This window comes from Scyliorhinus torazame, chromosome 2, assembly GCF_047496885.1.
Source record: "Scyliorhinus torazame isolate Kashiwa2021f chromosome 2, sScyTor2.1, whole genome shotgun sequence".
Classification (NCBI taxonomy): domain Eukaryota; kingdom Metazoa; phylum Chordata; class Chondrichthyes; order Carcharhiniformes; family Scyliorhinidae; genus Scyliorhinus; species Scyliorhinus torazame.
In genome coordinates, this window is record NC_092708.1 from 379416525 (window position 1) to 379437178 (window position 20654).

Sequence of the window (20654 nt, forward strand, 5' to 3'; positions counted from 1 at the left end):
ATATTTTTTGGGGAAAAAAAAAAAAAAAAAAAAAAAAAAAAAATCTGTTCTTATCAGTTTAATATCTGATACGTCCCTTATCTGGGGACCATATATTAAATTGATTTTTGGAGCAGGGAGATGGAATAGGGGCTTGCTCCGTCCACTCCACGCATCGACCTGGTATTGCAGTATCTCCAGCAACGGTGCACACCACCCCTTCATGGGGAATTTCAAACTCAAAAAACAGCTCAAACACATACAAATATACACTTTATTCACACTTCTTCCAGCACACAACAAAATGCTTCGGCAACTGGCTGCTGCTACTCACCTTCTACCTGGCCCCGGGGGTGTCATCAAGAATGACCAAACGCATCTTACAAGCACAACGGCGAAAGGGAACTCATTCGAAATTCACCACCCATTTCACTCTTCAATGTGCATTACTCGGCTTCTCGGCCTTTTGGCTAAGATCAAGTGTAGTCTCATTTGATCGAGGGAAGCTGAGGATTTCGATGACGATCGTGGATTGGAGAACTCGGAGGGATTGAAGTCGTCAAAGAAGAAACGTTTGGAGCTTGGCTGCTATTGGTGGATCTACATGCTGGCCTAAACCTCGGGTTTAGGCCTAACGCCGATACAGTTTCACACCCAACGTACGAGCTATGGATGCAGCTGCATCCCGACCACCAGGCTGGGGCGTGCGAAACACTGTCCGAGTCACAGTGAAGAAAACGGATGGAGAGTCACCTTTGGACCGGAAACACTTCGTGAAGAAGGTGCTGCTCGAGTGCTGTGGGTTTAAAGCAACAGAGATCTTCTGCTTGCAAAACTTCCCCAAGAATGGTTTCTTTGATGTCACCTTCAAGAGCGTCGCAGCGTGCATCAAATTCTTGAACGTCTTCAAGGAAAAAGGTAACCAGAGTCCCTTGTCGATCCTGACTGCGGAACCTCTGTTTACGCTACCGGCACAGCGAAATCGGGTTGTTACACTGCACACGTACAACCCCCACGTCCCTGTATCTGATGTGCTCACGTTCCTCGCCAGGTACGCTGAGCTGAAAAGTGACAGCGTGCAAGTGAAAGACACCTTCGGCATCTGGACAAGTGAGCACCAGGTCAAGGTGACCCTAAGAACGGACAGCAACGGAGCCATCCTGCATCCCCCCTCCAATTTCGCTATTGGAGTAAATCGTGGCTACCTCTACTACGTGGGACAGCCACGTGTATGCCACACCTGTGGCAAAACGGGGCATGTTGCCGCAAACTGCAGTGTGACCTTCTGCAAGAACTGCAGGCAGGAGGGACACATGACTAAGGACTGCAAAGAAGACAAGTGCTGCAACCTGTGTGGGGAGGCCGGCCATCTTTACAGGGCCTGCCCGAAACGCGGGGCGACATACGCTGAAATCATCAGCAGCGGAGTTAAAAAGGCGACCAGAGAGGAGGTGCATACACACTCCACCGAAAAAGACACCACGGTTCAGAATGAGGAAAAGCAACAGAAGGGCCCCCAACAAAAAGAGGAGGCCCCAGCACCTCCTGACAACCCAACCCCAGCCCCATCTGATGAGGAACACTCAATGGAAGAGGAAGAGGATGGGACAAAGAATAAAGAGCCCTGGGAAACCGTGAACAGGGACAAACGTAAGAGGAAACAAAAAAACAAACTGAAGAACCCTCTGAGGGGTAGTGGCAAAAAGCGACACCTCTCAGCCGGCGCACTTAGTGCCGACACCTCATCCGATGAGGGAAAACAGGACAAGAATCGGCCTCAGATAAAGAGGCAAAGCACCAACGTGGAACGGAAGGCACAGACCCCCCAGACCACCGACCGGGAAGAAAACAAGGTCACAGACCAACCCCCGATAGCAACGAGCAGCAACAACCCAGGTGAAGACCGGCCTGCAACCCCAACACCTACTGACCACCACGACGAACCCCAGGGCTACACCACCCCCCCAATGCATCTGCATCCAAATCACGGGGCCAGTACGGACCAGAACAGTTTTCTCAGCCCTGCAACTGTGCTAAAGTTTGCGAGCACCACCGGCATGCTGGGGAACATCGAACAGCTGGAACAGCCAACTGTATAGACTCTGGACTCTTGAGACTGGTAAATCTATCTTTTTTAAAATGGGTTTAAAAATTGCATCCATAAATGTGCGAAGCATCAAAGATACTTCGCGGTGTGTAGCCACACTCAACTATTTGGCAAATGTAAAAGCTGACCTACTGTTCCTGCAGGAGTGCGGAATTCCGCACCTCAGCAACTACAGGCGCTGGTCGAGCTGGTGGTCCCACGGGCCATCCATCTGGTCAGGAGGAAACGACTGCCGCTCCTCCGGCCTGGGTATTCTGCTGCGGGGAGGCAACTTCACCATCTCCGACGTTAAGGAGGTGGTGGGCGGGCGCCTCCTCGTAGCAGACGTGAAATACAAGAACACCCCTCTCAGACTTATTAATGTGTACGCCCCTGCCGTAAAAAGTGAGCGGCTGGCAGTTCTTCAGCAACTCCCACTGCTGTTGGCCACCTCCAAGCCGGTCATCCTGGGTGGTGACTTCAACTGCATCATCGATGCGGCTGGACGATCCAGCAAAGCCGACAGCAAACTAGACGCCACGTCCAGACTCCTGATGGAAACGGTAAAAGACGCCAAGCTGCTCGACGTCTGCAGCAACCCTGCAGACGGCGCGCAGCGTAGATACACATGGTCACGGCCAGACGGGTCCGTCCGCTCCAGGATAGACTTCTTTTTTGTGTCCCGAGCTTTCATGGTCAGGTCCACCGACGTAACGCCGGTGTTCTTCTCTGACCACTGCCTCCTACTGGCCGACTGCCACCTGCAGGAAGACCAGGGGGTAGGCAGGGGGACGTGGAAGCTAAATGTAAAACTGCTGACCCCTGAGAACATCGAGGAACTCAGGAGGGATTACAAAGGTTGGAGAACCGTGAAACCCCTCTTTGAGGCCCCACATCTCTGGTGGGAAGCAATCAAGGGGAATATCAAGAGGATTTTCATCCTCAAGGGCGTTCAAAAGGTGAGAGAGAGACGAGGGGTCATGTCCAGGCTCCAGAAAAGTATGCAAAATTTGCTCCAGCTGCAGTCGATGGGGGTGGATGTCAAGGAGGATCTCCAAGAGGTGAAGAGCCAGCAAGCCTCGCTCTACACCTCGGAGGCCTCCAAGGTTATCTTCCGTTCCAGAGTCCGCTCCGTGGAGCAGGACGAAAAGTGCTCACGCTTCTTCTTCCAAAAGGTGCACAGAGACACCTCTGTGATCAGCAGCCTGAAGGAAGAAGATGGCTCTGAAAAGTCATCGCAGTCTGACATCCTGAGGATCAGCCAATCCTTTTATGCCGGACTGTATGACCTGAAGCCAACAGATAGCACTGTTTCCCAGACTTTCCTGTCGACTATCACGGAGGTCATAGGCGACAGCGAGCTGGAAAACCTGGACAAACCACTAACTCTGGACGAGCTGACAAAGGCCGCCAAGTCCTTCGAGACGAGTAAAACTCCCGGAAGCGACGGCTTACCGGTTGAGTTGTATTCGGCTCTGTGGGACTGGATGGGCCCAGACCTGCTGGAAGTGTACGAGAGTATGCTTCTGGAAGGCAGCATGTCAGAGTCCATGAGGAAAGGCATCATCACCCTCATCTACAAACAGAAGGGGGAAAGGGAAGAAATTCGAAATTGGCGACCCATTTCACTGTTGAATGTGGACTACAAAATTCTAGCAAAGGTCATCGCCAATCGGGTCAGGTCTGCTCTGGAGTCGGTGATCCACCCTGACCAGACCTGTGCTGTACCCGGCAGGAAGATCTCTGATAGCCTCGCGCTACTCAGGGATACGATCGCCTACGTGCAGGACAGGGGGGTGGACACTTGCCTCATCAGCCTTGACCAGGAGAAGGCTTTTGACAGAATATCGCACACCTACATGATGGATGTGCTCTCCAAAATGGGGTTTGGGGAGGGAATTCGCAATTGGATCAAACTGCTCTACACAAACATCTATAGCGCAGTCTCAATCAATGGGTGGGAATCAGAAAAGTTCCAGATCAGATCTGGAGTCAGGCAGGGCTGCCCTCTCTCCTCTGCCCTTTTTGTGTGCTGCATAGAACCTTTTGCCGAGTCCATCAGGAGGGATCCGGGTATAAGAGGAGTGACGATCCCAGGCAGTGGAGGCATGCAAGTCAAGGCCTCCCTGTACATGGACGACGTTGCCGTCTTCTGCTCGGATCCTGCGTCTGTACGCAGGCTCTTAACCACCTGCGACCAGTTTGAACTGGCCTCTGGAGCCAAGGTAAACCGGGGCAAGAGCGAGGCCATGTTCTTTGGGAACTGGGCCGACCGGTCCTTTGTCCCCTTCACTGTCAGGTCAGATTACCTGAAGGTGCTGGGGATATGGTTCGGAGCTGCTGGGGCGTGCACCAAAAACTGGGAGGAGCGCATAGGAAAGGTAAGACAGAAACTGGGCTGGTGGGAGCAACGCTCCCTCTCCATTGCGGGCAAAACCCTGGTCATCAGGTGTGAGGTACTCTCGGTGCTACTGTACGTGGCGCAGGTCTGGCCCATAACCCGACCCTACGCCACAGCAGTCACCCGGGCCATCTTCAAATTTATCTGGCGATCCAAGATGGACCGTGTCCGAAGGGACACCATGTACAAACCTCTGGAGAAGGGAGGGCGGAACGTACCCAACGCCTCCCTCATCCTGCTGGCCACCTTTGTGTCCAGCTGCATCAAGCTGTGCGTGGACCCCCAGTATGCAAACACCAAGTGTCACTACATACTGAGGTTCTACCTGTCCCCGGTGTTGCGAAGGATGGGCCTGGCCTCATTGCCGCGGAACGCTCCAAGTAGTTGGACCGTACCGTACCACCTGTCCTTCGTGGAAAAGTTTTTGAAGAAAAACACCTTTGACCACAAGGCAATGAAGCAGTGGTCAGCACGTAATGTCCTCGAGGCCCTCAGGGAAAAGGAGACCGTGGAGGACGTTGGATGGTTCCCTGAGCAGACTGCCAGAGTCATCTGGCAGAACGCCTCATCACCAGAACTTTCAAACAAGCACCAAGACCTAGCTTGGCTGGTGGTGAGAAGGGCCCTCCCTGTCAGATTCTTCATGCACACCCGAAGGCTCTGCACCAATGCACGCTGCCCTCGGAGTGGCTGTGGGGGAAATGAGACGGTCACACACCTCCTTGTGGAATGTGCCTTTGCAAAGAAGGTCTGGAGAGAGATGCAGTGGTATTTGTCAAGGTTTATCCCAAACAGATCTGTGACACAGGACTCTGTGCTCTACGGACTGTTTCCAGGGACACACACCGAGACAAATATCAACTGCTGCTGGAAGGTCATCAACTCGGTAAAAGACGCTCTTTGGTCTGCCCGAAACTTGCTGATCTTCCAGTGCAAAGAATTGTCCTCGACCGAGTGTTGCAGACTGGCACATTCCAAGGTCCAGGACTACGTGCTGAGGGACGCACTCAAGCTTGGGGCAGCTGCCGCCAAGGCGCAATGGGGAAAGACCACAGTGTAAAGTCTTTCCAGCAAATGTACACCGAGGGGCGCGTAACAGTGTAAAGCCCCTCGGTCTGGGCAATCAACACTCCAATGTATAAAACAAACATGCCACTGTAAATATTTAAGAAGGAATTGTAATGTAAAGAGTGATATGTGTACGACAATATCAAAATTGAATGAAAGAAAGTCAAGGCAACATGTAACCCTGCCGAAAATGTACAGTCAAGACAATTTGAAATGTTTCTGAAATGCTCATGATAAATTTTTATGAATAAAGTATATTTTTTTGAAAAAAAAAAAAATAAATAAATCTGTTCTTATCAGTTTAATATCTGATACGTCCCTTATCTGGGGACCATATATTAAATTGATTTTTGGAGCAGGGAGATGGAATAGGGGCTTGCTCCGTCCACTCCACGCATTGACCTGGTATTGCAGTATCTCCAGCAACGGTGCACACCACCCCTTCATGGGGAATTTCAAACTCAAAAAACAGCTCAAACACATACAAATATACACTTTATTCACACTTCTTCCAGCACACAACAAAATGCTTCGGCAACTGGCTGCTGCTACTCACCTTCTACCTGGCCCCGGGGGTGTCATCAAGAATGACCAAACGCATCTTACAAGCACAACGGCGAAAGGGAACTCATTCGAAATTCACCACCCATTTCACTCTTCAATGTGCATTACTCGGCTTCTCGGCCTTTTGGCTAAGATCAAGTGTAGTCTCATTTGATCGAGGGAAGCTGAGGATTTCGATGACGATCGTGGATTGGAGAACTCGGAGGGATTGAAGTCGTCAAAGAAGAAACGTTTGGAGCTTGGCTGCTATTGGTGGATCTACATGCTGGCCTAAACCTCGGGTTTAGGCCTAACGCCGATACAGTTTCACACCCAACGTACGAGCTATGGATGCAGCTGCATCCCGACCACCAGGCTGGGGCGTGCGAAACACTGTCCGAGTCACAGTGAAGAAAACGGATGGAGAGTCACCTTTGGACCGGAAACACTTCGTGAAGAAGGTGCTGCTCGAGTGCTGTGGGTTTAAAGCAACAGAGATCTTCTGCTTGCAAAACTTCCCCAAGAATGGTTTCTTTGATGTCACCTTCAAGAGCGTCGCAGCGTGCATCAAATTCTTGAACGTCTTCAAGGAAAAAGGTAACCAGAGTCCCTTGTCGATCCTGACTGCGGAGCCTCTGTTTACGCTACCGGCACAGCGAAATCGGGTTGTTACACTGCACACGTACAACCCCCACGTCCCTGTATCTGATGTGCTCACGTTCCTCGCCAGGTACGCTGAGCTGAAAAGTGACAGCGTGCAAGTGAAAGACACCTTCGGCATCTGGACAAGTGAGCACCAGGTCAAGGTGACCCTAAGAACGGACAGCAACGGAGCCATCCTGCATCCCCCCTCCAATTTCGCTATTGGAGTAAATCGTGGCTACCTCTACTACGTGGGACAGCCACGTGTATGCCACACCTGTGGCAAAACGGGGCATGTTGCCGCAAACTGCAGTGTGACCTTCTGCAAGAACTGCAGGCAGGAGGGACACATGACTAAGGACTGCAAAGAAGACAAGTGCTGCAACCTGTGTGGGGAGGCCGGCCATCTTTACAGGGCCTGCCCGAAACGCGGGGCGACATACGCTGAAATCATCAGCAGCGGAGTTAAAAAGGCGACCAGAGAGGAGGTGCATACACCCTCCACCGAAAAAGACACCACGGCTCAGAATGAGGAAAAGCAACAAAAGGGCCCCCAACAAAAAGAAGAGGCCCCAGCACCTCCTGACAACCCAACCCCAGCCCCATCTGATGAGGAACACTCAATGGAAGAGGATGGGACAAAGAATAAAGAGCCCTGGGAAACCGTGAACAGGGACAAACGTAAGAGGAAACAAAAAAACAAACTAAAGAACCCCCTGAGGGGTAGTGGCAAAAAGCGACACCTCTCAGCCGGCGCACTTAGTGCCGACACCTCATCCGATGAGGGAAAACAGGACAAGAATCGGCCTCAGATAAAGAGGCAAAGCACCAACGTGGAACGGAAGGCACAGACACCCCAGACCACCGACCGGGAAGAAAACAAGGTCACAGACCAACCCCCGATAGCAACGAGCAGCAACAACCCAGGTGAAGACCGGCCTGCAACCCCAACACCTACTGACTGCCATGACGAACGCCAGGGCTACATCACCCCCCCAATGCATCTGAATCAAAATCACGGGGCCAGTACGGACCAGAACAGCTTTCTCAGCCCTGCAACTGTGCTAAAGTTTGCGAGCACCACCGGCATGCTGGGGAACATCGAACAGCTGGAACAGCCAACTGTATAGACTCTGGACTCTTGAGACTGGTAAATCTATCTTTTTTATAATGGGTTTAAAAATTGCATCCATAAATGTGCGAAGCATCAAAGATACTTCGCGGTGTGTAGCCACACTCAACTATTTGGCAAATGTAAAAGCTGACCTACTGTTCCTGCAGGAGTGCGGAATTCCGCACCTCAGCAACTACAGGCGCTGGTCGAGCTGGTGGTCCCACGGGCCATCCATCTGGTCAGGAGGAAATGACTGCCGCTCCTCCGGCCTGGGTATTCTGCTGCGGGGAGGCAACTTCACCATCTCCGACGTTAAGGAGGTGGTGGGCGGGCGCCTCCTCGTAGCAGACGTGAAATACAAAAACACCCCTCTCAGACTTATTAATGTGTACGCCCCGGCCGTAAAAAGTGAGCGGCTGGCAGTTCTTCAGCAACTCCCACTGCTGTTGGCCACCTCCAAGCCGGTCATCCTGGGTGGTGACTTCAACTGCATCATCGATGCGGCTGGACGATCCAGCAATGCCGACAGCAAACTAGACGCTACGTCCAGACTCCTGATGGAAACGGTAAAAGACGCCAAGCTGCTCGACGTCTGCAGCAACCCTGCAGACGGCGCGCAGCGTAGATACACATGGTCACGGCCAGACGGGTCCGTCCGCTCCAGGATAGACTTCTTTTTTGTGTCCCGAGCTTTCACGGTCAGGTCCACCGACGTAACGCCGGTGTTCTTCTCTGACCACTGCCTCCTACTGGCCGACTGCCACCTGCAGGAAGACCAGGGGGTAGGCAGGGGGACGTGGAAGCTAAATGTAAAACTGCTGACCCCTGAGAACATCGAGGAACTCAGGAGGGATTACAAAGGTTGGAGAACCGTGAAACCCCTCTTTGAGGCCCCACATCTCTGGTGGGAAGCAATCAAGGGGAATATCAAGAGGTTTTTCATCCTCAAGGGCGTTCAAAAGGTGAGAGAGAGACGAGGGGTCATGTCCAGGCTCCAGAAAAGTATGCAAAATTTGCTCCAGCTGCAGTCGATGGGGGTGGATGTCAAGGAGGATCTCCAAGAGGTGAAGAGCCAGCAAGCCTCGCTCTACACCTCGGAGGCCTCCAAGGTTATCTTCCGTTCCAGAGTCCGCTCCGTGGAGCAGGACGAAAAGTGCTCACGCTTCTTCTTCCAAAAGGTGCACAGAGACACCTCTGTGATCAGCAGCCTGAAGGAAGAAGATGGCTCTGAAAAGTCATCGCAGTCTGACATCCTGAGGATCAGCCAATCCTTTTATGCCGGACTGTATGACCTGAAGCCAACAGATAGCACTGTTTCCCAGACCTTCCTGTCGACTATCGCGGAGGTCATAGGCGACAGCGAGCTGGAAAACCTGGACAAACCACTAACTCTGGACGAGCTGACAAAGGCCGCCAAGTCCTTCGAGACGAGTAAAACTCCCGGAAGCGACGGCTTACCGGTTGAGTTGTATTCGGCTCTGTGGGACTGGATGGGCCCAGACCTGCTGGAAGTGTACGAGAGTATGCTTCTGGAGGGCAGCATGTCAGAGTCCATGAGGAAAGGCATCATCACCCTCATCTACAAACAGAAGGGGGAAAGGGAAGAAATTCGAAATTGGCGACCCATTTCACTGTTGAATGTGGACTACAAAATTCTAGCAAAGGTCATCGCCAATCGGGTCAGGTCTGCTCTGGAGTCGGTGATCCACCCTGACCAGACCTGTGCTGTACCCGGCAGGAAGATCTCTGATAGCCTCGCGCTACTCAGGGATACGATCGCCTACGTGCAGGACAGGGGGGTGGACACTTGCCTCATCAGCCTTGACCAGGAGAAGGCTTTTGACAGAATATCGCACACCTACATGATGGATGTGCTCTCCAAAATGGGGTTTGGGGAGGGAATTCGCAATTGGATCAAACTGCTCTACACAAACATCTATAGCGCAGTCTCAATCAATGGGTGGGAATCAGAAAAGTTCCAGATCAGATCTGGAGTCAGGCAGGGCTGCCCTCTCTCCTCTGCCCTTTTTGTGTGCTGCATAGAACCTTTTGCCGAGTCCATCAGGAGGGATCCGGGTATAAGAGGAGTGACGATCCCAGGCAGTGGAGGCATGCAAGTCAAGGCCTCCCTGTACATGGACGACGTTGCCGTCTTCTGCTCGGATCCTGCGTCTGTACGCAGGCTCTTAACCACCTGCGACCAGTTTGAACTGGCCTCTGGAGCCAAGGTAAACCGGGGCAAGAGCGAGGCCATGTTCTTTGGGAACTGGGCCGACCGGTCCTTTGTCCCCTTCACTGTCAGGTCAGATTACCTGAAGGTGCTGGGGATATGGTTCGGAGCTGCTGGGGCGTGCACCAAAAACTGGGAGGAGCGCATAGGAAAGGTAAGACAGAAACTGGGCTGGTGGGAGCAACGCTCCCTCTCCATTGCGGGCAAAACCCTGGTCATCAGGTGTGAGGTACTCTCGGTGCTACTGTACGTGGCGCAGGTCTGGCCCATAACCCGACCCTACGCTACAGCAGTCACCCGGGCCATCTTCAAATTTATCTGGCGATCCAAGATGGACCGTGTCCGAAGGGACACCATGTACAAACCTCTGGAGAAGGGAGGGCGGAACGTACCCAACGCCTCCCTCATCCTGTTGGCCACCTTTGTGTCCAGCTGCATCAAGCTGTGCGTGGACCCCCAGTATGCAAACACCAAGTGTCACTACATACTGAGGTTCTACCTGTTCCCGGTGTTGCGAAGGATGGGCCTGGCCTCATTGCCGCGGAACGCTCCAAGTAGTTGGACCGTACCGTACCACCTGTCCTTTGTGGAAAAGTTTTTGAAGGAAAACACCTTTGACCACAAGGCAATGAAGCAGTGGTCAGCACGTAATGTCCTCGAGGCCCTCAGGGAAAAGGAGACCGTGGAGGACGTTGGATGGTTCCCTGAGCAGACTGCCAGAGTCATCTGGCAGAACGCCTCATCACCAGAACTTTCAAACAAGCACCAAGACCTAGCTTGGCTGGTGGTGAGAAAGGCCCTCCCTGTCAGATTCTTCATGCACACCCGAAGGCTCTGCACCAATGCACGCTGCCCTCGGAGTGGCTGTGGGGGAAATGAGACGGTCACACACCTCCTTGTGGAATGTGCCTTTGCAAAGAAGGTCTGGAGAGAGATGCAGTGGTATTTGTCAAGGTTTATCCCAAACAGATCTGTGACACAGGACTCTGTGCTCTACGGACTGTTTCCAGGGACACACACCGAGACAAATATCAACTGCTGCTGGAAGGTCATCAACTCGGTAAAAGACGCTCTTTGGTCTGCCCGAAACTTGCTGATCTTCCAGTGCAAAGAATTGTCCTCGACTGAGTGTTGCAGACTGGCACATTCCAAGGTCCAGGACTACGTGCTGAGGGACGCACTCAAGCTTGGGGCAGCTGCCGCCAAGGCGCAATGGGGAAAGACCACAGTGTAAAGTCTTTCCAGCAAATGTACACCGAGGGGCGCGTAACAGTGTAAAGCCCCTCGGTCTGGGCAATCAACACTCCAATGTATAAAACAAACATGCCACTGTAAATATTTAAGAAGGAATTGTAATGTAAAGAGTGATATGTGTACGACAATATCAAAATTGAATGAAAGAAAGTCAAGGCAACATGTAACCCTGCCGAAAATGTACAGTCAAGACAATTTGAAATGTTTCTGAAATGCTCATGATAAATTTTTATGAATAAAGTATATTTTTTTGAAAAAAAAAAAAATAAATAAATCTGTTCTTATCAGTTTAATATCTGATACGTCCCTTATCTGGGGACCATATATTAAATTGATTTTTGGAGCAGGGAGATGGAATAGGGGCTTGCTCCGTCCACTCCACGCATTGACCTGGTATTGCAGTATCTCCAGCAACGGTGCACACCACCCCTTCATGGGGAATTTCAAACTCAAAAAACAGCTCAAACACATACAAATATACACTTTATTCACACTTCTTCCAGCACACAACAAAATGCTTCGGCAACTGGCTGCTGCTACTCACCTTCTACCTGGCCCCGGGGGTGTCATCAAGAATGACCAAACGCATCTTACAAGCACAACGGCGAAAGGGAACTCATTCGAAATTCACCACCCATTTCACTCTTCAATGTGCATTACTCGGCTTCTCGGCCTTTTGGCTAAGATCAAGTGTAGTCTCATTTGATCGAGGGAAGCTGAGGATTTCGATGACGATCGTGGATTGGAGAACTCGGAGGGATTGAAGTCGTCAAAGAAGAAACGTTTGGAGCTTGGCTGCTATTGGTGGATCTACATGCTGGCCTAAACCTCGGGTTTAGGCCTAACGCCGATACAGTTTCACACCCAACGTACGAGCTATGGATGCAGCTGCATCCCGACCACCAGGCTGGGGCGTGCGAAACACTGTCCGAGTCACAGTGAAGAAAACGGATGGAGAGTCACCTTTGGACCGGAAACACTTCGTGAAGAAGGTGCTGCTCGAGTGCTGTGGGTTTAAAGCAACAGAGATCTTCTGCTTGCAAAACTTCCCCAAGAATGGTTTCTTTGATGTCACCTTCAAGAGCGTCGCAGCGTGCATCAAATTCTTGAACGTCTTCAAGGAAAAAGGTAACCAGAGTCCCTTGTCGATCCTGACTGCGGAGCCTCTGTTTACGCTACCGGCACAGCGAAATCGGGTTGTTACACTGCACACGTACAACCCCCACGTCCCTGTATCTGATGTGCTCACGTTCCTCGCCAGGTACGCTGAGCTGAAAAGTGACAGCGTGCAAGTGAAAGACACCTTCGGCATCTGGACAAGTGAGCACCAGGTCAAGGTGACCCTAAGAACGGACAGCAACGGAGCCATCCTGCATCCCCCCTCCAATTTCGCTATTGGAGTAAATCGTGGCTACCTCTACTACGTGGGACAGCCACGTGTATGCCACACCTGTGGCAAAACGGGGCATGTTGCCGCAAACTGCAGTGTGACCTTCTGCAAGAACTGCAGGCAGGAGGGACACATGACTAAGGACTGCAAAGAAGACAAGTGCTGCAACCTGTGTGGGGAGGCCGGCCATCTTTACAGGGCCTGCCCGAAACGCGGGGCGACATACGCTGAAATCATCAGCAGCGGAGTTAAAAAGGCGACCAGAGAGGAGGTGCATACACCCTCCACCGAAAAAGACACCACGGCTCAGAATGAGGAAAAGCAACAAAAGGGCCCCCAACAAAAAGAAGAGGCCCCAGCACCTCCTGACAACCCAACCCCAGCCCCATCTGATGAGGAACACTCAATGGAAGAGGATGGGACAAAGAATAAAGAGCCCTGGGAAACCGTGAACAGGGACAAACGTAAGAGGAAACAAAAAAACAAACTAAAGAACCCCCTGAGGGGTAGTGGCAAAAAGCGACACCTCTCAGCCGGCGCACTTAGTGCCGACACCTCATCCGATGAGGGAAAACAGGACAAGAATCGGCCTCAGATAAAGAGGCAAAGCACCAACGTGGAACGGAAGGCACAGACACCCCAGACCACCGACCGGGAAGAAAACAAGGTCACAGACCAACCCCCGATAGCAACGAGCAGCAACAACCCAGGTGAAGACCGGCCTGCAACCCCAACACCTACTGACTGCCATGACGAACGCCAGGGCTACATCACCCCCCCAATGCATCTGAATCAAAATCACGGGGCCAGTACGGACCAGAACAGCTTTCTCAGCCCTGCAACTGTGCTAAAGTTTGCGAGCACCACCGGCATGCTGGGGAACATCGAACAGCTGGAACAGCCAACTGTATAGACTCTGGACTCTTGAGACTGGTAAATCTATCTTTTTTATAATGGGTTTAAAAATTGCATCCATAAATGTGCGAAGCATCAAAGATACTTCGCGGTGTGTAGCCACACTCAACTATTTGGCAAATGTAAAAGCTGACCTACTGTTCCTGCAGGAGTGCGGAATTCCGCACCTCAGCAACTACAGGCGCTGGTCGAGCTGGTGGTCCCACGGGCCATCCATCTGGTCAGGAGGAAATGACTGCCGCTCCTCCGGCCTGGGTATTCTGCTGCGGGGAGGCAACTTCACCATCTCCGACGTTAAGGAGGTGGTGGGCGGGCGCCTCCTCGTAGCAGACGTGAAATACAAAAACACCCCTCTCAGACTTATTAATGTGTACGCCCCGGCCGTAAAAAGTGAGCGGCTGGCAGTTCTTCAGCAACTCCCACTGCTGTTGGCCACCTCCAAGCCGGTCATCCTGGGTGGTGACTTCAACTGCATCATCGATGCGGCTGGACGATCCAGCAATGCCGACAGCAAACTAGACGCTACGTCCAGACTCCTGATGGAAACGGTAAAAGACGCCAAGCTGCTCGACGTCTGCAGCAACCCTGCAGACGGCGCGCAGCGTAGATACACATGGTCACGGCCAGACGGGTCCGTCCGCTCCAGGATAGACTTCTTTTTTGTGTCCCGAGCTTTCACGGTCAGGTCCACCGACGTAACGCCGGTGTTCTTCTCTGACCACTGCCTCCTACTGGCCGACTGCCACCTGCAGGAAGACCAGGGGGTAGGCAGGGGGACGTGGAAGCTAAATGTAAAACTGCTGACCCCTGAGAACATCGAGGAACTCAGGAGGGATTACAAAGGTTGGAGAACCGTGAAACCCCTCTTTGAGGCCCCACATCTCTGGTGGGAAGCAATCAAGGGGAATATCAAGAGGTTTTTCATCCTCAAGGGCGTTCAAAAGGTGAGAGAGAGACGAGGGGTCATGTCCAGGCTCCAGAAAAGTATGCAAAATTTGCTCCAGCTGCAGTCGATGGGGGTGGATGTCAAGGAGGATCTCCAAGAGGTGAAGAGCCAGCAAGCCTCGCTCTACACCTCGGAGGCCTCCAAGGTTATCTTCCGTTCCAGAGTCCGCTCCGTGGAGCAGGACGAAAAGTGCTCACGCTTCTTCTTCCAAAAGGTGCACAGAGACACCTCTGTGATCAGCAGCCTGAAGGAAGAAGATGGCTCTGAAAAGTCATCGCAGTCTGACATCCTGAGGATCAGCCAATCCTTTTATGCCGGACTGTATGACCTGAAGCCAACAGATAGCACTGTTTCCCAGACCTTCCTGTCGACTATCGCGGAGGTCATAGGCGACAGCGAGCTGGAAAACCTGGACAAACCACTAACTCTGGACGAGCTGACAAAGGCCGCCAAGTCCTTCGAGACGAGTAAAACTCCCGGAAGCGACGGCTTACCGGTTGAGTTGTATTCGGCTCTGTGGGACTGGATGGGCCCAGACCTGCTGGAAGTGTACGAGAGTATGCTTCTGGAGGGCAGCATGTCAGAGTCCATGAGGAAAGGCATCATCACCCTCATCTACAAACAGAAGGGGGAAAGGGAAGAAATTCGAAATTGGCGACCCATTTCACTGTTGAATGTGGACTACAAAATTCTAGCAAAGGTCATCGCCAATCGGGTCAGGTCTGCTCTGGAGTCGGTGATCCACCCTGACCAGACCTGTGCTGTACCCGGCAGGAAGATCTCTGATAGCCTCGCGCTACTCAGGGATACGATCGCCTACGTGCAGGACAGGGGGGTGGACACTTGCCTCATCAGCCTTGACCAGGAGAAGGCTTTTGACAGAATATCGCACACCTACATGATGGATGTGCTCTCCAAAATGGGGTTTGGGGAGGGAATTCGCAATTGGATCAAACTGCTCTACACAAACATCTATAGCGCAGTCTCAATCAATGGGTGGGAATCAGAAAAGTTCCAGATCAGATCTGGAGTCAGGCAGGGCTGCCCTCTCTCCTCTGCCCTTTTTGTGTGCTGCATAGAACCTTTTGCCGAGTCCATCAGGAGGGATCCGGGTATAAGAGGAGTGACGATCCCAGGCAGTGGAGGCATGCAAGTCAAGGCCTCCCTGTACATGGACGACGTTGCCGTCTTCTGCTCGGATCCTGCGTCTGTACGCAGGCTCTTAACCACCTGCGACCAGTTTGAACTGGCCTCTGGAGCCAAGGTAAACCGGGGCAAGAGCGAGGCCATGTTCTTTGGGAACTGGGCCGACCGGTCCTTTGTCCCCTTCACTGTCAGGTCAGATTACCTGAAGGTGCTGGGGATATGGTTCGGAGCTGCTGGGGCGTGCACCAAAAACTGGGAGGAGCGCATAGGAAAGGTAAGACAGAAACTGGGCTGGTGGGAGCAACGCTCCCTCTCCATTGCGGGCAAAACCCTGGTCATCAGGTGTGAGGTACTCTCGGTGCTACTGTACGTGGCGCAGGTCTGGCCCATAACCCGACCCTACGCTACAGCAGTCACCCGGGCCATCTTCAAATTTATCTGGCGATCCAAGATGGACCGTGTCCGAAGGGACACCATGTACAAACCTCTGGAGAAGGGAGGGCGGAACGTACCCAACGCCTCCCTCATCCTGTTGGCCACCTTTGTGTCCAGCTGCATCAAGCTGTGCGTGGACCCCCAGTATGCAAACACCAAGTGTCACTACATACTGAGGTTCTACCTGTTCCCGGTGTTGCGAAGGATGGGCCTGGCCTCATTGCCGCGGAACGCTCCAAGTAGTTGGACCGTACCGTACCACCTGTCCTTTGTGGAAAAGTTTTTGAAGGAAAACACCTTTGACCACAAGGCAATGAAGCAGTGGTCAGCACGTAATGTCCTCGAGGCCCTCAGGGAAAAGGAGACCGTGGAGGACGTTGGATGGTTCCCTGAGCAGACTGCCAGAGTCATCTGGCAGAACGCCTCATCACCAGAACTTTCAAACAAGCACCAAGACCTAGCTTGGCTGGTGGTGAGAAAGGCCCTCCCTGTCAGATTCTTCATGCACACCCGAAGGCTCTGCACCAATGCACGCTGCCCTCGGAGTGGCTGTGGGGGAAATGAGACGGTCACACACCTCCTTGTGGAATGTGCCTTTGCAAAGAAGGTCTGGAGAGAGATGCAGTGGTATTTGTCAAGGTTTATCCCAAACAGATCTGTGACACAGGACTCTGTGCTCTACGGACTGTTTCCAGGGACACACACCGAGACAAATATCAACTGCTGCTGGAAGGTCATCAACTCGGTAAAAGACGCTCTTTGGTCTGCCCGAAACTTGCTGATCTTCCAGTGCAAAGAATTGTCCTCGACTGAGTGTTGCAGACTGGCACATTCCAAGGTCCAGGACTACGTGCTGAGGGACGCACTCAAGCTTGGGGCAGCTGCCGCCAAGGCGCAATGGGGAAAGACCACAGTGTAAAGTCTTTCCAGCAAATGTACACCGAGGGGCGCGTAACAGTGTAAAGCCCCTCGGTCTGGGCAACCAACACTCCAATGTATAAAACAAACATGACAATGTAAATATTTAAGAAGGAATTGTAATGTAAAGAGTGATATGTGTATGACAATATCAAAATTGAATGAAAGAAAGTCAAGGCAACATGTAACCCTGCCGGAAATGTACAGTCAAGACAATTTGAAATGTTTCTGTAATGCTCATGATAAATTTTTATGAATAAAGTATATTTTTTTGAAAAAAAAAAAAAAAAAAAAAAAAATCTGTTCTTATCAGTTTAATATCTGATACGTCCCTTATCTGGGGATCATATATTAAATTGATTTTTGGAGCAGGGAGATGGAATAGGGGCTTGCTCCGTCCACTCCACGCATCGACCTGGTATTGCAGTATCTCCAGCAACGGTGCACACCACCCCTTCATGGGGAATTTCAAACTCAAAAAACAGCTCAAACACATACAAATATACACTTTATTCACTTCTTTCAGCACACAACAAAATGCTTCGGCAACTGGCTGCTGCTACTTACCTTCTACCTGGCCCCGGTGTCATGAAGAATGACCAAACGCATCTTACAAGCACAACGGCGAAAGGGAACTCATTCGAAATTGACCACCCATTTCACTCTTCAATGTGCATTACTCGGCTTCTCGGCCTTTTGCCTAAGATCAAGTGTAGTCTCATTTGATCGAGAGAAGCTGAGGATTTCCATGTCGATCGTGGATTGGAGAACTCGGAGGGATTGAAGTCGTCAAAGAGGAAACGTTTGGAGCTTGGCTGCTATTGGTGGATCTACATGCTGGCCTAAACCTCGGGTTTAGGCCTAACGCCGATACAGTTTCACACCCAACGTCCGAGCTATGGATGCAGCTGCATCCCGACCACCAGGCTGGGGAGTGCGAAACACTGTCCGAGTCACAGTGAAGAAAACGGAGGGAGAGTCACCTTCGGACCGGAAACACTTCGTGAAGTGGGTGCTGCTTGAGTGTTGTGGGTTTAAAGCAACAGAGATCTTCTGCTTGCAAAACTTCCCCAAGAATGGTTTCTTTGATGTCACCTTCAAGAGCGTCGCAGCGTGCATCAAATTCTTGAATGTCTTCAAGGAAAAAGGTAACCAGAGTCCCTTGTCGATCCTGACTGCGGAGCCTCTGTTTACGCTACCGGCACAGCGAAATCGGGTTGTTACACTGCACACGTACAACCCCCACGTCCCTGTATCTGATGTGCTCACGTTCCTCGCCAGGTACGCTGAGCTGAAAAGTGACAGCGTGCAAGTGAAAGACACCTTCGGCATCTGGACAAGTGAGCACCAGGTCAAGGTGACCCTAAGAACGGACAGCAACGGAGCCATCCTGCATCCCCCCTCCAATTTCGCTATTGGAGTAAATCGTGGCTACCTCTACTACGTGGGACAGCCACGAGTATGCCACACCTGTGGCAAAACGGGGCATGTTGCCGCAAACTGCAGTGTGACCTTCTGCAAGAACTGCAGGCAGGAGGGACACATGACTAAGGACTGCAAAGAAGACAAGTGCTGCAACCTGTGTGGGGAGGCCGGCCATCTTTACAGGGCCTGCCCGAAACGCGGGGCGACATACGCTCAAATCATCAGCAGCGGAGTTAAAAAGGCGACCAGAGAGGAGGTGCATACACCCTCCACCGAAAAAGACACCACGGCTCAGAATGAGGAAAAGCAACAAAAGGGCCCCCAACAAAAAGAAGAGGCCCCAGCACCTCCTGACAACCCAACCCCAGCCCCATCTGATGAGGAACACTCAATGGAAGAGGAAGAGGATGGGACAAAGAATAAAGAGCCCTGGGAAACAGTGAACAGGGACAAACGAAAGCGGAAACAAAAAAACAAACTGAAGAACCCCCCGAGGGGTAGTGGCAAAAAGCGACACCTCTCAGCCGGCGCACTTAGCGCCGACACCTCATCCGATGAGGGAAAACAGGACAAGAATCGGCCTCAAATAAAGAGGCAAAGCACCAACGTGGAACGGAAGGCACAGACCCCCCAGACCACCGACCGGGAAGGAAACAAGGTCACAGACCAACCCCCGATAGTAACGAGCAGCAACAACCCAGGTGAAGACCGGCCTGCAACCCCAACACCTACTGACTGCCATGACGAACGCCAGGGCTACATCACCCCTCCAATGCATCTGCATCAAAATCACGGGGCCAGTACGGACCAGAACAGCTTTCTCAGCCCTGCAACTGTGCTAAAGTTTGCGAGCACCACCGGCATGCTGGGGAACATCGAACAGCTGGAACAGCCAACTGTATAGACTCTGGACTCTTGAGACTGGTAAATCTATCTTTTTTATAATGGGTTTAAAAATTGCATCCATAAATGTGCGAAGCATCAAAGATACTTCGCGGTGTGTAGCCACACTCAACTATTTGGCAAATGTAAAAGCTGACCTACTGTTCCTGCAGGAGTGCGGAATTCCGCACCTCAGCAACTACAGGCGCTGGTCGAGCTGGTGGTCCCACGGGCCATCCATCTGGTCAGGAGGAAATGACTGCCGCTCCTCCGGCCTGGGTATTCTGCTGCGGGGAGGCAACTTCACCATCTCCGACGTTAAGGAGGTGGTGGGCGGGCGCCTCCTCGTAGCAGACGTGAAATACAAAAACACCCCTCTCAGACTTATTAATGTGTACGCCCCGGCCGTAAAAAGTGAGCGGCTGGCAGTTCTTCAGCAACTCCCACTGCTGTTGGCCACCTCCAAGCCGGTCATCCTGGGTGGTGACTTCAACTGCATCATCGATGCGGCTGGACGATCCAGCAATGCCGACAGCAAACTAGACGCTACGTCCAGACTCCTGATGGAAACGGTAAAAGACGCCAAGCTGCTCGACGTCTGCAGCAACCCTGCAGACGGCGCGCAGCGTAGATACACATGGTCACGGCCAGACGGGTCCGTCCGCTCCAGGATAGACTTCTTTTTTGTGTCCCGAGCTTTCACGGTCAGGTCCACCGACGTAACGCCGGTGTTCTTCTCTGACCACTGCCTCCTACTGGCCGACTGCCACCTGCAGGAAGACCAGGGGGTAGGCAGGGGGACGTGGAAGCTAAATGTAAAACTGCTGACCCCTGAGAACATCGAGGAACTCAGGAGGGATTACAAAGGTTGGAGAACCGTGAAACCCCTCTTTGAGGCCCCACATCTCTGGTGGGAAGCAATCAAGGGGAATATCAAGAGGTTTTTCATCCTCAAGGGCGTTCAAAAGGTGAGAGAGAGACGAGGGGTCATGTCCAGGCTCCAGAAAAGTATGCAAAATTTGCTCCAGCTGCAGTCGATGGGGGTGGATGTCAAGGAGGATCTCCAAGAGGTGAAGAGCCAGCAAGCCTCGCTCTACACCTCGGAGGCCTCCAAGGTTATCTTCCGTTCCAGAGTCCGCTCCGTGGAGCAGGACGAAAAGTGCTCACGCTTCTTCTTCCAAAAGGTGCACAGAGACACCTCTGTGATCAGCAGCCTGAAGGAAGAAGATGGCTCTGAAAAGTCATCGCAGTCTGACATCCTGAGGATCAGCCAATCCTTT

The 20654-nt window shown here is 52.1% G+C and overlaps 4 non-coding genes across 4 annotated transcripts; all 4 read left to right on the plus strand.

Annotated features, from left to right (window-relative positions):
• On the plus strand, nucleotides 1-196 carry LOC140408012 (U2 spliceosomal RNA). Its single transcript, XR_011939964.1, has one exon. It is a non-coding gene; the product is annotated as a U2 spliceosomal RNA (small nuclear RNA).
• Nucleotides 197-5788: 5592 nt separating this feature from the next.
• LOC140407998 (U2 spliceosomal RNA) lies at nucleotides 5789-5973 on the plus strand. Its single transcript, XR_011939952.1, has one exon. It is a non-coding gene; the product is annotated as a U2 spliceosomal RNA (small nuclear RNA).
• Nucleotides 5974-11559: 5586 nt separating this feature from the next.
• On the plus strand, nucleotides 11560-11744 carry LOC140407999 (U2 spliceosomal RNA). The gene has a single exon (XR_011939953.1). It is a non-coding gene; the product is annotated as a U2 spliceosomal RNA (small nuclear RNA).
• A 5586-nt stretch (nucleotides 11745-17330) lies between these two features.
• Nucleotides 17331-17519, plus strand: LOC140408018 (U2 spliceosomal RNA). The gene has a single exon (XR_011939968.1). It is a non-coding gene; the product is annotated as a U2 spliceosomal RNA (small nuclear RNA).
• Nucleotides 17520-20654: the final 3135 nt, after the last annotated feature.